The sequence below is a fragment of the Anas acuta genome, chromosome 2 (assembly GCF_963932015.1).
Source record: "Anas acuta chromosome 2, bAnaAcu1.1, whole genome shotgun sequence".
Lineage (NCBI taxonomy): Eukaryota > Metazoa > Chordata > Aves > Anseriformes > Anatidae > Anas > Anas acuta.
Window position 1 is genome coordinate 4,827,421 of NC_088980.1, and position 16,997 is coordinate 4,844,417.

The window sequence follows — 16,997 nt, forward strand, 5'->3', positions numbered from 1 at the left end:
ACCTTTCCATTCACTTTGTGCTGTTCAAAGTCCAATGCAGTTTGCCTGCCATTCACACATTTCAGCTTTTCTCTTCTACAGTGCAATTGTTCATGGCAAACTTGGGCTTTAAGACTTTGTGGTTCAGTACATGCAGAATATTAATTAAGCAGTCCTTGTTTGAATACCCAATGGTTAAATAGTACACACTCAATCTTCTCTCTGGGGACAATTCCGTGGTTGAATTGGAAATGGTACTGGGAATAAATCTTGCCCCTGTATAAGAAATTTAATTTATGAGTACTCACTGATAATTTTCTTTTCTTTTTTATCAAGTAAAGTACTAAGTGTCTAAATGGGAGAATCTGGTCTAAATGAAAGTGAATGGCAAACACTAAACACTTCTCTAGGTGAATGAGCACTTTCAGACATATAATTTTTTATTCTTGCCCTCTTTGAAAGGAAATGGCAAACCTTCATAAAGACACCTTTTCTTCTGTTTCTCTTTGTATGTTCTAAAAATTGTCTTCCTGCATTATCACTGTAAACAACCAGTCTTAGTGCCTATCTCCCATGTCAACGTGACAGGAAATTTGCAGTTGTTTAAAGAGCAAGCAAATTCAGCTACTGAGTGATAGGAACTTTCCACAACATTCTGCTGTATGGTCCCTTTGTACAGTTATATGTATTACACTTTTAATCTGTTGTGGAATCACGTTTCACCAACTCTTTTATCCTCTGTGAAACACCTAGGGCATTTTCTCTCCCTCTAAGTTCTTGGCTGATGTTCTTGCTGGATGCATCATTTGCTTAAGGGTGCTGCTGTGTGAGAAGCCTGCTTTGCTGCTCTTCTCACCTCCTTCTTTCCTTTCCCCAGTACTTCATTCATGCTTGTAATGTCATTTGGGAACCATACAATGATGAGTCTTGGCAGACTAACCTGAATTAAAGGGAAAAAAATAATTTTTACATATATATATATATATTATATATATACATACACATGTCCTATGTTTATTGGTCATTTTCAGTCTGGATCCAATTTGTCTTGCTTCTTCAGAATCTCTGGAGCCAGCATTTTCCCCAGTAAGGTGGTACATAAGCTTGTGGCTGGTGAAATGAATAAATTTGGGTTCTGAAAGCCTCAGTTCTAGAGCTAAAGAGAAGGCCTGCATAATCAGCTTGAGGCGAGGATGGCAGGGGAAGTAATATATAGGGAAATAAAGTTCTCTTTTGACATAGTCACCTTTTTCTCTTGGTTAGAACAAGCTCCTTCTTAGCAATTACAGAAAAGGAAGGGGAGTCTTAGCTTTCAGGGATGTGAGTCTCATGGCTTAGAAACCAGAATAGACAAGCTTGGGCTATTGTATCCACTTACAGAATATGTCCTCCAATCTCTTGCAGGACTGCAGAAATTAAAGGATAGTGATTATAACCAGAAATAAATTTTACAAAGATGCCCTGAAAGTGAGGAATTAAAGGTGTCAGCAGTATGCAAAGCAAACAAAAAAAAAAAGTAATTCCAAACTGATAGACATGGAGACTTGTCTTGGGAATGACTGGATGTTCAGGAGACACCTGAACTAAGCCAAAACAAAGAAGCAAGTCACTTTTAGTGCTCTGAGAAGTGTCTAGAATGCTCTTTTTTTTGTACCAGGAGGAGAGTTATCCCACCAACATAAGGTTTCTGCCCTGTCATTAAAGCAGTGCATCTAACTTGAGAACCGAGTGTGCGGTATTTGAAATGTGTGTAGTGTTTTGTGCCAGTCTGAAATGACTTTGCCTTTCCATCCACTTCCTTGTGATCACAGAACTACACAGTGAATTATTTGAAGAGAACAGTGTTCTTTGCAGTCTTTGGTAGCACCGGTTTTCACGCAGCGTATCACTAACCTTTGCATTTCAGATGCCTCATTACTTGTGGGTATTACAGGTGTAAGAGACTGCAGTGGTGGCCAAAACTTCAATTGCCACAGGGTCTCCTTTGCCTTTTGGCACTAGTGGGCTGCCCATATGCTTCTGCATTACCCTGAAATTTGTGCTGGGAGAGAAGTACAATGACCTCTCTGCAGAGAGAATTGTCCTTCCTTGGGGTGGGCTTCCAACAGAAAGTAGTTTGCCTTCAGAAGATTGAATACCATTATAAAGATGGCTCTTGGCCAGGTTTGAAAACCTGATCCTTTTCACAGTAGGGCTTTTTTGGAGAATCTTACAGATAGCAAAGGAATCACATATGCAGAGTCTTGAAGAGGTGTGTGTGACAATGCTGAAGATGTCACACCACATTTACCGAACTGCAGCAAACCTGAAGCCATGTGGGAAGTTTCAGAGATGGCCTAGCAATCATTCCTAGTTGAAATGATCTCAGGCTTTTAAGATCCATCCGAAAGCTTAGCCAAGAAATGAAGCTGGTGAAATGCTTTTCTTAGACTGTCACAGCATGTGCTGACAGAACACATTATGTGCTATAAAATTAGGAGAGATTTTAAAATTCTCCTTCTCCCTCCCATGCCATTTCAAACCCCCAAAGAGACAATAATTATCAGGTGATAATTGCCAGAAAGCACCTTCCCACATAACAGCAGGTTTTCCAGATGAGTGATGCATTGTGTTAATGAGGTTATGTCAGGGGAACAGCCTTTTTTCCTCTTTTCCCACCTGGCTGAGCTTGTTACAGATTCAGCATGGTCTTCCTGGCCCACGTGTGATCACTCAGCAAATTGTGCACAGGGGGATTTTATTTGAGCAGAAAGGTCGTTTGGGTAGGAGCTGGGAGATACCTTGGGAAGCTGGACTGAAACAGAGACCAAGGAGCGCTGCAGAGTCCCATCTTGCACTCAGAATGTCAAATGAGCATCTTTGATCTGCCTTTTCTGATTCAGAAGGTGGTGTGTACATGAAAGCAACCCTCCCGAAACAATGTGGTCTCTTACAGTTCCCTCTCAAAACAAATCATACTTTTTCACTTCCTTTGTGATATCACTTGCAAATCACTTAATTTTCTGATATCTGTCCCGTACTAATGTACATTAGATGAAACAGTATTTTTCAGGTTTCTGATTCCACTTAAAGTTTTGACAGATGCTGTCCTAGAGGAAGGGACAGGCACATGATGCATGTTTTATGCTACACTTCAGGAAAACATATAAATGTGGCAGTATTTACAGGAATGGAAGAGTAATATAAGGTACAGGAAGGGGAGCCCTGGGTGGTTTAGCAGTTTGTGGGCTTTCAAATTTATAATCTAACAAGCAGATACAACATCAGCACAGTTCATAGTGCATCTATGAAGCCAGCTAATGCCTACCTCTCTTCTTACCAGACAAAACATATCTTACCATAAACCATAGCAGCGCTGTGCTTGGTTTTTGTTATTTACTCAATAAGCCTTTTGGCACTAGTTTAATGGAAAAAAAACAGTAGAATGTCAAAACTGTAACATAAGCCCAGTGGTCTTTAAAGTAATTTCTTTAATAAATGTTTTTTTGTGTGTGTGTGTCTCTTTTTGGCTGTGTAAGAAAGAAGAAGGATCTGAGGTGGGTGTTACTTTTCTTCTAGCAAGTGTTTTCACGCAGCTGTACTTAAACCTTCCTTATCCTGCTCCCCAGTGGGAGAAGGAAGATATTTATAGGGAGAGACAATCAACAGAAAGCATGCTATTATTAGGTATAATAGGACTTTAAGGCTTAGAATTACTGTTGCATTTCCCTGTATCTGCAGGGTTTTTTTTTCTTCTATCAAACAGACCTGATCTGTGCTGGCTTAAAGGAGCTATTTATATCCTGTCACATCAGCAGTCATCTCCACAATCAAAATTCAGGCTTCTGGTGTTGCTGACTATTTTGCTTATCCTGCAGAATAGTATGATTAGGAGGGATTTTGTATTAAGGATAATCAAGTCAACTTCACAGAAATTGGTAGAAACTGCCCAATTCTTATCCGCTTCTTGAAATTACTTTTTTGGAAAGAGAATTGTGTCTCAGCAAAGTGGGCTGGCTTATATCTGCCAAGAAGCACTCGGATTTTTTAAGCTCTTATATCGTGTTTTGTTATGAAAGTTATCTGTACTATGCTTGCAGTCTTTTTTTTTCTGTTGGTTGGTTTTCTCATGTAGGCAATTTGTTTCTTCCCTGCACTCTCATACTAGATGTTTAGGCTTAAGGAAGACAAGGAGCTTTCTGGCTGCCAAGCCCAGCATAAGCTGACAGAGTGTATGTTGTGCTTTTGTCCAGACATCCTAAGACATGCTGTATTGGGCTTATGTGGCAAGATTTTGGTAGCAGGGAAGCTGCAGGGGTTGCCTCTGTGAGCAGAGCCCAGCAGCTGCCCCATGTCAGACCAGAGCCAGCTCCAGATGGCTCCAAAAGAGAACTGCTGGTGCCTGGAGCTGAGCCATAAGTGGTGATGGTTGGGTCCCTGGGAGAGCAAAAAAAGCCCTGCTGTACTACAGCAGCTGGGAGAGAGGGATGAGAAATGTGAGAGAAGCAGCCTTGCAGCCCCCAAGGTGAGTGCAACAGAAGGGCAGGAGGTGCTCCAGGCACAGAGCAGCAGTTCCCCTGCAGCCTGTGAAAGGAGAGGCCCCTGGTGGAGCAGGCTGTCCCCCTGCACCCATGGGTCCCACATGGAGCAGATCTCCACGCTGCATCCCCCCCATGGGTGGAGAAGCCCCCGGTGGAGCAGGTGGATGTGGCCTGGAGGAGGCTGCGGCCCATGGAGAGCCCCCGCAGGAGCAGGCCCTGGGCTGGAGCTGCAGCCCGTGGAGAGGAGCCCCCGCAGGCGCAGGGAGGCTGGGGGGAGCTGCCGCCCGTGGGGGACCCGTGCTGGAGCAGTTTGCTCCTGGGGGATGGACCCTGTGGGATGGAGCTGTGTGGGAGCAGTTCTTGAAGAACTTCTGCCTGTAGGCAGCCCCTGCAGGCTCAGTTTGGGAAGGCTGGCGTCCCGTGGGAGGGACCCTGTGTGGAGCAGGGGCAGAGAGGGACCATCAGGGAGCAGTGGGGACGAAGCCTCAGGGACTGACTGCAGCCCTCATTGCCCATTCCCCCGTGCTGCTTGGGGTAAAGGAGTGATAAGAGGGTGGATAGGGAAAGGTTTTTCAGGTTACTTTTAGTTCTCACTTTGCTGTTAGGAACAAGCAATGAATTGTGTTAGTCCTCCATATGCTGAGTCTGTTTTGCCTGTGACTGTATTTGGTGAGGGATCTCCCTGTCCTTGTCTGAACCCACAAGCTGTTTCTTCATCTTATTTTCTTCCCCTGCTCTATTGAGGAGGGAGAGTAATTGAGCAGCATGCTGGTGCTTGGCTGCCCCATCATTGTTAAACCACCATGCACGCCGCTGTTGTTAACCCACTACACCTGTAACAAGATCTGTCTGAATCGTCTCATAAGACTGTAATTTTCTAAAAGGCATTGTAATAAGAAATATAATACTGGATTTATGATCCAAAGAAGAGTTTGACATGAGGAAAAAAAATCCCTGCACATCTGAACAACTGTTCTGGTTCATGATGAACCTTCTTAACAGATAAAACCCAAATGCTGAGTCTGTGGTAGTCAGGTTTTGTATATCCTCTTGACCTTTTTGCAGGACTGGTTTCCTGTGTAATGTGTGATATCTTTCCCTGTATTCCCAATCATTCATATTTTCTAAGGGTCCTTGTCTCTCCTGTGTGCTGCCTTTCGCTTGCAGCCTTTTCTGTCAGACTGGAGGTTTCATCTGAATTCCACGTCAGAAGGCACATTAACTGTTCCAGGCAAATACCACGTGGATGGGCCCATCCCGGAATCCATTCCCATCCCTAGTCACCAGCTCCTCCCTTTCTCAGCCACTTTTCTCATTATTTTTGTGGAGTCCTTAACTGGAACTGGGTCAGGATTCCCGCTATAGACTGACTTTGTGCTCTATCACAAACCATTCATACAGCTGCTGTGTCTTGCTTACGTGATTACAACTCGGATTTCATAAGGTCACCAAGTTCCTAAACGAATTCCAGGCAGTGAGCACTCTGTGAGAGGAACATAGGTCCTCGCGTTCCCACTTACCTCAGCAGAAATGAGATGAAAGGGAGGATGCACACTGGGACTCGTTTATCTCATCAGGCTGTACAAATTGTATTTTCGAGTCAGCTTCACCCTCAGGCTCCCCTCTCTCCCACTACTGTGCTAATCAGATCATAGTGCTTCTCAACTCCATTGTGCCTTACCTACAGGTAATACAGTACAGCTACACCTCTCCTTGTTGTCGTTGCCATCTCTCGGTGCGTTCAGTAATTATGGCAAGTGACTAATTGAATTCTGAATTTCAACTAAGAGGCAGTTACTATGAAGATCAAGCATCATTATCAGCTTCTGCCCTTGTAGCATTTCAGAAGGGGGTTAGTCAGGGAGCTTTGTAGCTCTGTGCTCTCCTAGTAAATCAAGTTGAGAAAGTGTGTGTGTGTGTATATAAAGGCACTTGTATATACTTTAGGTGATTAAGCTCTTCCTGTTGTCAATAGAGAAGTAGTCCATGGACCATGAAGATCAAATCAGCTCCACGAAGTGAACAGCTGCTGATCAGCTGAGTCTCAGTCTAGGTTGTGGTGACTGCAGTCACTAGGGATCAATTCACTTGCTTAAACTTAAGCTTCCATCACAATTTGTGATGGCCTTGATTGAGTGACTGCCTTGGACACTGTGGGGCATCTCAGAGAGTACTCAGTATCTATCTAGCAGTGTGTGCATTGTAACTGCCACTTGCGTATGGGCATCAGCATCATAACATCAGAATTGATGTGTCTTAATCTTGAGCCCTGTTTCATCTGTAGGGAGGAGTATAAGAATAGGGCAGACATGAAAAGAGACTGTTCTTGGGTGCTGTTTTATTTAGCTTCCAGTGATCCAAGTTTCTATGACCTGCTGAACCAGAGGTGATGTCTGTGAATGTTAAACAAGTGGCCAGATGCCTGCTTGATCTTGTGTGGCATAAGTGGCCTGGCAGCAGAGAATAATTTGAATAGGTGTGTATGAAAATCTTAATCTTAGTATGAATTTCATACTTTTCTCTCAGAATAGAATTTGGGAGACAAATTCTTGTTTCTGTTCAGCTAGAATAAAAAGGTTGGTGGTGTTTATTTTTTATCATGTGCTGACATCCTGGTGAAAGGGAAAGGTGATAACCTGAGGAATATACAGATTCAATGCAGATTGCTTCATAATCTCCTTCTTTTCTTTCTGCTTAAATATACACACGAGTCTGCGTAGAAGATCATTGGGTTCTGCGTGCAGTCACGTTTCTGTATGTGCTGTCTCAGAGAATTAGCCACAAAGTGCAAACAGCCTTAGGAGGCTGCAGACTCGCCCTGCATCTTCATGTCAAGTTCAGCACAGTAACACAACACAGGAAGAAAGTAGTCTCTGTTTGTTCCAAAACAAAGAGCTCTGCAAGCTATTACAGGGTATGTTTTTAGTTCCAAGCACTGTAGCACTTTCTGACAGACACAGAAAAGGAGGGATTATTTTCCTTTTTACTCTTCCTTAATTCTTTTGACACATGTGGTCCAAGCTCAGTCATGTCAGTCTGTACAAGGGGAAAAAAAAAGAGCTGTGTGCTATTTGTGAAAGCAGAGTCAGCTGAGCATTTATCAAATGTTTGGGAGCCTGTTCACTTGTCTCTGTCTCCTTCATGGTGTTCCCTTGATTGTTTTCATAACAGCATGGTCCTGGTACTTCAGAACAAGAGTTTTCTTAATCACAAGCATAGAAATAATTTCCTAAAGGAATTGGTAACATTTAGGGATAATAATCATAGCTGTGAATAATAATTGTTTTGTTGAGTGATTAATAAGAGTTGTAAGGAGATGTGACAAAGAAAGCAGCTTCTAGGATAGCTCCCAACTCATCCTTCTGAGGAGAGATTGTTTTGGAAAAGGGCAACCATCTTGGGATACCCTGCCACTCATCACACTTCAATCCTGAGACAGTTCAAAATGAAGTTGTAAAGAAACAGAATATGCACTGTATCAGAGAGAGATTTTTGTTAGCCTGTGAAGAGAAAAAAAGTGAAAGAAGAAACAAGAAGAAGAAAGAGGGAAGAAAAAAGTGAAAAGAGTGGAAAATATTGGAAGAAGTTATGGATGTATATCCTGAGAAGAACTGTGTGGAGTTGACTTGACAGGGGTTGGAAAGTCACAAAGAATGTGTATTTTGTTTAATTTTGTATTAACAGGTATTTAATTAACAAAGATAAATAAAACCACATTTCTGACTGCTTTGTACAATTCAGTCTGTGGGATCTTTCTTAAGGGACTGAAATGAGAATACTTGCTGCGAGGTAGCAAGTGTCTTGCCTAGGACAGGAGCGACCTGCTGAGCACAGGGGAAGGATTTGCTTAGGTCAGTAATGAAGAAAAGAGGTAGGGATACAAAGGCCAGTTTGTGGGTCCTGAAGTCAGGGTCCTGAAGTTTGTTAAAAAAGTGAAAGCACAGCCACAGATCTAGCCACAGCCCAGCAGTGAGGTGCATCACCAAAATGAGAAGCAGGGAAACAGCTGGCTGCCCCAAGAAAGAAGGTGCACATGGGATCCAGGTCTGAGTATTTAGTAAACATTGATTCTTGGACTTCAGTACTTAGGTGTTTAAAAATAAAAAATAAAAAATGGAGAAAGAGATACAGAGCAACAGAACTGTGTATGTTGAATGCCCTTTTGTACTCTTCTAGTCCAAGTATTAAACCTGCTCAACTTGTCTAATAAAGTTATGTTCAGAGGTGCTGAATGCATGACTAAGAACATCTGTGCAAGAGTGTGCACAAAGGTGTGGGCAAGACCATAGTCTTTATCAGTATGCCTAATGGAGTAGGCCGTGGGCTAGAAATCTAAAGAAATGTTTTTCTAAAGTCTCAGAGCCTAAACTCCTAAAAGGTTCTGCTTCTGCCTTCGCTTTTGACATGTTACATGACCTGTGTGAATCACTCGAGCTCTTTAGCAGATAGGAAATCGATACAGAAAGTGAGCATAATTAGACTGTTGGAGCTTCTCATCAAGCATTTTAGGATTTCTGGCAAAGGAAAACAATAGAAAGCTGCGCAACATTTCTTGCGTGCTTGAAAGGCTGGAGAGACACCAGATTGGTGAGCTAGACAAAGCTGAGGTCAGAAATGTTTTTCTAAGGGAACATTTATTGCCTAAAGTATTATTTATCTTCCTTCCAGCCCTCTCCTATAAGTGCATTATAATTCTACATGAATGTCAAAAAAGCCCCAACAACATGACATCTAAGAAAATCTCTCTTTGCACAAAGGCTAGCTTTCAGGATGATGTTGGCTGCTAGACAAAGTAATAAGCATTGGCTGGATAACTCTTCATTCCTCTCCTTATTTTTGTCTGAATATCCCTCATTCACAAATAAAGTATGTGGAGAGAGATTTTTCTTTTCAATCTCCTGCACTTCTGAGCGCTGTTAGAATTATATTGAAGTGCTACCTACCGCTGTCACTTCTGATCTCTAGAAATAGCAAGCAGTGTACTGGTGCGTTGTGAATCCTACCTTCTTCTAGCTTGTCACTGCAAGAATCAGAAGAAAACCACCAAATTCTCGGGTGGGAAAGATGGCACATGAATAAATAATGTATAGGCTGTGATTCAGTCCCTATTTTTAGAAGCCTGCTATTTTTCTGGGGCTTTGAAAAAGGGCTAAGAATAGTATACACATGAAGTGACGTATCCTTTATGCAACACCATTTTTTTCTGTCTCATTTGTTCTGAATCCTACAAAATCTGAGCAGTCAATTTGGGGAATTTATGCAATTTGTGTTGTTTTTACTGGATATCATGGAAGAGAAGCACACGAGAAGAAATATTTTGCTTGATACCCATCAAAATGTCTTATTCTGAACATTATTTTTAAATGAATAAAAAGTATTTGGAGATGGAAAGTCTAATCACAAGTGAAATTGAACTTTTTTTTTTTTGAAAAAAAAAAAAAGCATAGTGATATCACTTTTGAATATATAAAATACAATAACTATTTGGTTTAAATAGCGGAGGAGGCACTGAGAGAAACTTGCAATATCCCGGTGATATTGTGAAAGGAATGAATCCAGGAGCTGGGTTTAAGTTCATCTTGAAGTCCAGCAGTAGAAGGAACAGAGCTGAAGTTCCCCATAGGCATAATGTTTGAGGCTGGAATGTCCATGGATTTTTTGATTGGTTGGTTTGGTTTGGTTTTGTCCTTTGTTCCATGCATTTTTCTGAAATTTAAAAACGTCAAAATGTTTGTCTTTTCTGGGGGATAAAACCTGGATAAAATTTAACCAATTTTACAAGTGATTCTGGCTGCCCAAGAATGGTGTTTAAAAAATAATCAGACAAGAAAATGTCATCTAGCTTCGGGCTGGACACTGAGACAGGTCTTTTCCCCTTTCTCAAGTGCCAGCAGTTCACCAAACCTATTTTTATGTTAAATATCTTCCCTTATTTGTGCTTGCTCCCCCTCAAAACAAGGCAAATTATCTAAATTGGTCAGAGGACATTACAGAGGCAAAAAGTGTTTAACAATAGTCTTTAAAAAGGAAGAAGAAGAAGAAGAAAAGTCTATTAAGATATCAACAAAAGCTTCCTGGTAAAGAAATCTAACAGAGTGTATGAAATCGTTTTACAGAGTGATTACTAGAAATTCTTAGGTTTTATGCTTTTTAATCTGGACTGAACAAATCCTATTGGCAAGGAGACGGACAACATAACCCACTGTGCTCTTTCAGTTATTTGTTGCATCTGTGGTTCTCTGAGGCTGCCTCAGTCACTGCTAACTCCACTTTCCAAAACTTTGTGCTTTCCAGGGAGTTTGTTCAGTGGGGGTTCTGGTTTTCTAGTTGAAGGACCTTCATTTCAGCTTGGCTGGCAGCTAACATGGATCAGCAAGCTGTCAGAGCAGTCAGATACCCCTAGCTGTGCACAGCTCAGAACTTAGCAGACTGTGGTTTATTTATTTATTCATTTCCCTATTTATTCCTTAACTCCAGTAGCAGATGAACTTGTCTCATGATTATAGGGCCGCTCCATGCATGTGGGATCCAGGACAAAAGGTGGAAATCATTAAATTGGAAGTCTGCCTTCTCTAATTGTGACTGGAAATGTAAACCTTAAAGTCATCTGCATGAGGGACAGCAAAATGACTAACATCTTCTTAAAAACCATCTTGTTTCCGGTTGTCAAAGGCAAGATCCATTACAGTAGTGCTTGCATGCAATGTCTCGAATTGCCTTTCACCTGCTAATGACGGAAGGATGTGGTTAACTGCCTGCTGAGAATTACATCCACTTACCTTTCCCCTCTGCTCATCTCTTCTTTATTTCATGCTTTTAATAGAGTTTTACTGACTAAATACAAACCTGCCACCAGGCCAATCTATACAGATTGGGTTACTGCTACCTAAGAGGTATTATTTTCTTCAACAGGAGCAATAAAAAAAAGTAAAAAAAAGTAATGACACTCATCAAATACTCCTCCTTGCTTATTCCATTCGGAAATGCAACATCATCTGCTGTTGGAAATGAAATTAAGGTCAAGGTTTTACCTCTCAGGATGATGTAAACCATTGATCCCAAGCTGTATTTTAAAGTTGGTCCAGCACATAGTCATGTCCTCTTGGTACACCTTTTGCAGCTACTCTGTGTTTGTGTACATATTTTTTTTTGGCTGGTGGTACTGGTTATTGGTATTTTAATTACAATCTTCAGGTAAGCACTTGCAATTCTGAAGCAGATACACTGAATACTAAGAGTTATCACCAGCTCTCTCAGTTTTTCTTCACAGGAGAGGTGCTCCAGCCCCCTCAGCATCCTTGTGGCCCTCCTCTGGACCTGCTCTAACAGGTTCATGTCCTTCTTGTGTTGGGGGACCCAGTCTAAAGTTTAATATAGCTGTATATGTGTATATACAAATGAGACATTCCTGTAGTTGTTTGTGTACTTTTCTAATTTTATTCAGAGAAGAACCACGAAAAATAGACTGAGCTGGGCATGCCTTTCCCAAAAGCTGGAGTGAAGGCGAATAGGCACCATACTGCTCTCTGCAATATCCTCACCACGCTGCAGATGTTGCTGTTTCCACTGTCGTGGGGTATGGAGGCAAATAAAAGTTTCCATGTTCATTTTAGACAGCTGGAGCTGAAATGTTGGCTGGTGCATAGAATCAAGGCCTGGCATCCTGCTGCCAAAACAGCAGCCACAAAGTAGGAGCGGTAGAGGAGGATATTGCGGTGTGCTGTCTGAGGGGCCATAATTGCTGCAGTTTGATTCTGGGAATAGTGCCATAGCTGTCACTGGTTTTATTGATAGACTATAACCGTGATCAGCATGAGTGATTTGGCCCTGAGAGGGAATATGAAAATGAGTATGTTATAGTGGCTGTCTTGGAGCAGGTGAGGTATATTTTCTGGACTCTAGCAACCTGAGTGACAGTCCGAGCACTACTGGATGTTTTCTTCTATTTAGGGAGTTCCCTTTTACCTCCTTGCCTGCTCCCTGGACTGATGATTAAGCAGAAGCAAGCAAGTGCCAGAAATGTTGCTCATCAACATTTTCCAAGACAAGGAAGAGGCCATAGATTGAGGCATAGGCATTAATATTGGATCATGTGTCAGAAGCTATGTGTATAACGGCTGTCTGTTGCCTGTGTCTTCATGAGTCATCTACTGCTTGTTATTTGCTTGCATGAAGATTAAATCTGCTTGTCCGGTTGTATTATATGACTGCAAGTGCACACAGAGCACAGATAACTAGAAGTTATAACTACCAAAAAACTCTTAATTTATTTTGTGTTTGTGTTCTTTAGAATTAAATCAGTAAGGCGGGAGAAATGAAAAGAAAATATACTGGGTTCTTCAGTATGCCATTTGTCTAAGGAAATTAAAATTGCCACCATTTCTGTTTCAAGAAAGAAAAGAAATCGTGCTAATAGCTCTCAATAGCTATTGTTGCCCTAGAAAGATCATGTGTCTATTCTTCTCTTCCTGGGCGTTCATTGTGTGTCTCCACAATGGAGTTGTTCATCATGACTCTTTGTACTTATTTTTTTCGTGACAATGATTAAGAACAAATGAACTTAATCTAGGCTCTTTCTGTATGTAGTGCGTTAAAGCAAAACACAAGAATTCTTACAGCAAAAAGCACGCTAATCCCAGTTCTTATTGGAACATCAGGTGTGAAGGAATTCTCTTCTGTATGTTCGATAACCAAAGAAATCACAGAACTCTCTTGGTAAGATCTCTAGCTGTTGGGTTCTGTGATTCATTTGAAATTGACATTATTTTATCCAGAGTCTTCTGTGCAGAGGTATACAACCATACACACAAGTCAGTTGTGGCTGACTGTGAAAGCAAGAAGCCTCTGTCCAGTGCATAAGTGATTGGTCCGATGTCCCCAAGAAATGATAGACTTGCTGGTAGACTTGCATGGTAGACTTGCTGATGATATCCCATGGGATTGATCTGGGCATGAACAAGAGCTTCAGAATGCCTGCAGTGAGGCTTTTGCCCTCTAATATGACCTCACTTACTAAAACAGAAATTTCTGCTTTAAAATTCTGAGTAATGATCATTGATGTTATTAAAATAGGTACTTGAAAATACAGTCAGTATGATCAGCAAGTTGTTTCCATGTGGCTATTAGAACTAATGTTGTAAGGCATCTGGAAGAACGAAAGAAGACCTTTGCTTTGGACTATGAATTACTTATGACTACTGCAGTTTGGAATGAGACTTTCCCAGAAGTCAGATCTCCTTGCTGTGTTTTGTTTCCGAGAAGTGGCTGATGCTGGAGGAGATTCTGGACTGGAGAAATTCAGAGTTTGATTTTTATCCTCCTCTTTTTCTGATACTCACTCATGTAAGAGGTCTGGGTTTATGAGCTCCAAACTGCTTTGCTGTGGATGTTGTATAGGATTCCTGTGTTTGCACTGAAAGAGAGCTCAGCGGTGCATTTTGTAACCCCTAATATTCTTCATGTTGCACGTCAATATGGAGGTGGAAATTAATGGCTTTCACTACACTTAATCTCACTTTGCTAATCATGATCTGTTCTCTAATATTTCTTTTGGATTGAAAACATGAGATTTTGTGTGCAAAGGGAAATGGGCCGATAATATCTTTGCTGTCACTGGGATTCATGCAAATACCTGTTTCATCAGTTTGCAATCCAAGATGACTAGAGAACTCCCACCCATTTTACTAACAAGGTTTCAAGTGAAAATGGAGTTTTGTGGGCTTCAGTGGGACCTTGTTGTATTTACCAACTACTTAGGCCAGACGGTAAAGGTAAGGGCAAGACACATTTTGGATGTCTATCAGTAAGAAAGAGAAGCACTAACGAAATTCCAATGAATGTTTATTGTAGCAGTCAGCTAGTGTGAACCCAGGGGAATAGTTGGGTGTCTCCATCCCAGGGGTTCACTGCAGGTCATGGGAGCCTTTTTACATAGGTGAGTATTTGGTTGGAGTTGTGCTGAGGATCTTCGTATTAGAAGGGGAAAGCCCGTGCTCACATGGAGAGAAATATTGTTCATTTACTAATGGGAGCATTTTCAAGTGGCCATTCTATTCTTTGGACACTCACTTATCTTTCTGAGAAGGCTGAAATGAGCAGATAAGATGCAGTACAGGAGACAGAGGCATCGGCTGATAAAGTAGAAGACATGGCAGGACAAAACCATCACAAACCAAGTCACTTTCAGGAAGTCACCCATTTTGCTTGTTTCCATACCTGTAAAGTGGAAACAGCAATGAGAAGAGGTGTGGAAGAAGTTTGTGGATTTTAGGGAAGCAATCCTAAAATTTACTTTCAACTAAGCAATATTTGAAGGAAGCCACATGTCAAATGACTTTTCTTCCCCTAATTTTGATAATTCCCTTCTCTTACACACGACTTCAACTTATTTCTGTTTGTTGTCAATATTTTATCTGGAGGAAAATAAGAGGAAGAGTGGTTTTCCTTTTGGATGGATAAATAACTTCTTAATTCAAATATGCGTTTCCCTCTCAGGAGCCTACATAGCCCAGTTGTGCATTCCAAGTGTCTCGCAGCATTGTGCTTCTTGTCTCCACACCTGGAAAGATAGAATCATAGAACCATAGAATCATTTAGGTTGGAAAAGACCTCTAAGATCATTTGGTCTGACTGTTAACCCAGCATTGCCAAGTCTACCACTAAACTATGTCCCTAAGCACTGCATCTACGCGTCTTTTGAAGACCTCCAGGGATGGTGACTCAGCCACTTCACTGGGCAGCCTGTTACAATGCTTCACAACCCTTTTCAGTGAATAATTTTTTCCTAATATCCAACCTAAACCTCCCCTGGTGCTACCTGAGGCCATTTCCTCTTGTCCTATTGCCTGTGGCTTGCACAGGGAGTGAAAACACCGACCCTCACCACCTTACAACCTACTTTGAGGTAGTATTAGAGAACAATAAGGTCTTCCTTGAGCCTACTTTTCTCTAGCCTAAGTAACCCCAGTTCCTTCAACTGCTCCTTATTAGACTTGTTTGTAGATCCTTTATCAGCTTCGTTGCCCTTCTTTGGATGCAAAATGCCTACGGAAAAGAAGAGCCAGGATAAATAAAACAAGGTTTTCTTAAGGAAGCTATCCTGGAAGTGGGGTTCAGGATCTGATTAAGTACCAAAGCTTTCTGCTCAGTGTCTGGAGAACCAGGTTTTTGAAACAGACACTCAAAATCAGCAGGCAGGCAGCTTCACTGTTGGCCATGAGGAGGAGCCAAATACAGGGGCTTTCAAGGTTGAAACTTGTATCCAACTTTTAAACCCATCTGAAATCTGGTTTCAGACTAAAAGATGTTTTGAGACACCTCTAGCTTTGTATGTTGAATAATAATACTGAGGAAAGAAGTCTAATCACCTGTTTCTTTCTCAGGGGAAAACTGCATGTAAAATAGCACAGAAAATTGCAGTCTGTATCTGATTTTCTTATAAGGACATGGAATTGCATGAATTTACCAGTATATCGGTGACAGAAATGGAAACCGATGACCTTACTTTTCACACAGTTTTCCACAGTTGACCCAAATGTTACCAGTCATTTTATTTTGTTTGGCCTTGTCAGTCCAAGAAGAAACAGTGCAAATAGAAAAGGACAGAATGAAATCTGGTGGTATGTATGAATATGGTGCAACCTGGAGCTGTAGGGAAACTGTTCCTTGTTGCTTTCTATGTTGACTTCCCTCCTCTGTAGGAAAAAGCACCTTTTCAGAGCTTTCAGTGGCTTTTTCAATGGCTGTTGTCAACAGCACTTTTAGAAACATCAATGTGATACTTTCATTTGACATCTTGTTTTTCCTGATGGCTGGGTGTTGGATTAGTACTGAAGGACCATGGCAAAGTCCCAACAAGAAACTGGGTAAAGGGTAGCAAGAACATCATGAAGAGTTTGTTAGGAAGTTGTTTGTATGTATCCTCTGGGATCTCTCTGAATTTCCTGTTTTATTTTAACTTTCATGTTTCTAAGTTGGTTCAAAATAAGCGTGGAAAAAAATCTGTTTCTTGGGACTGGCTGTACTTTTGATGGCTGCAGAAAGGTAGTTTATGCAGCAAAACTGCACAGTTTTCTCTCTGAGTTCCTCCTGATGAAGAGGAGTGCTTGCCAGAAGCTGAAACCTCCTCCCTACCTCCAATGCATGTAGTTTCTAGAGCTAGTTAGGGCGCCATTGCAACTGGACATGAAATTGCTCTTCTTCAGTGAAGTAATTGCTGATTTTTTCTTAATGACACCTTGGAAAGAGATCAGAGGGGGTTCTTTCCCATAGGGATGGGTGAACACATCCTACCCTAGGTGTACCCATTTCTGAAATCTGTTCTTGTGTGGCCTCCCCAGCACCTGCCTGTTCTGGGACTGGGAGATGTGGTTGTCTTGCTCCTCTTTCAGGTTCTTTGCAGAAGTTTTACCAATAATGCTGTTGCATAGGAAGACTAGAAAATCAATATCCAGGAATGTTTCATCTAGTTTGCAGTGGGATAAATGGGAGGATAGTAGA

At 41.5% G+C, this 16,997-nt stretch overlaps 1 protein-coding gene across 6 annotated transcripts in view; it reads left to right on the forward strand.

Annotated features, from left to right (window-relative positions):
* CRHR2 (corticotropin releasing hormone receptor 2) overlaps nt 1-16,997 on the forward strand; it is a 157,234-nt gene that overhangs the window by 69,451 nt on the left and 70,786 nt on the right. The window lies entirely within an intron of this gene.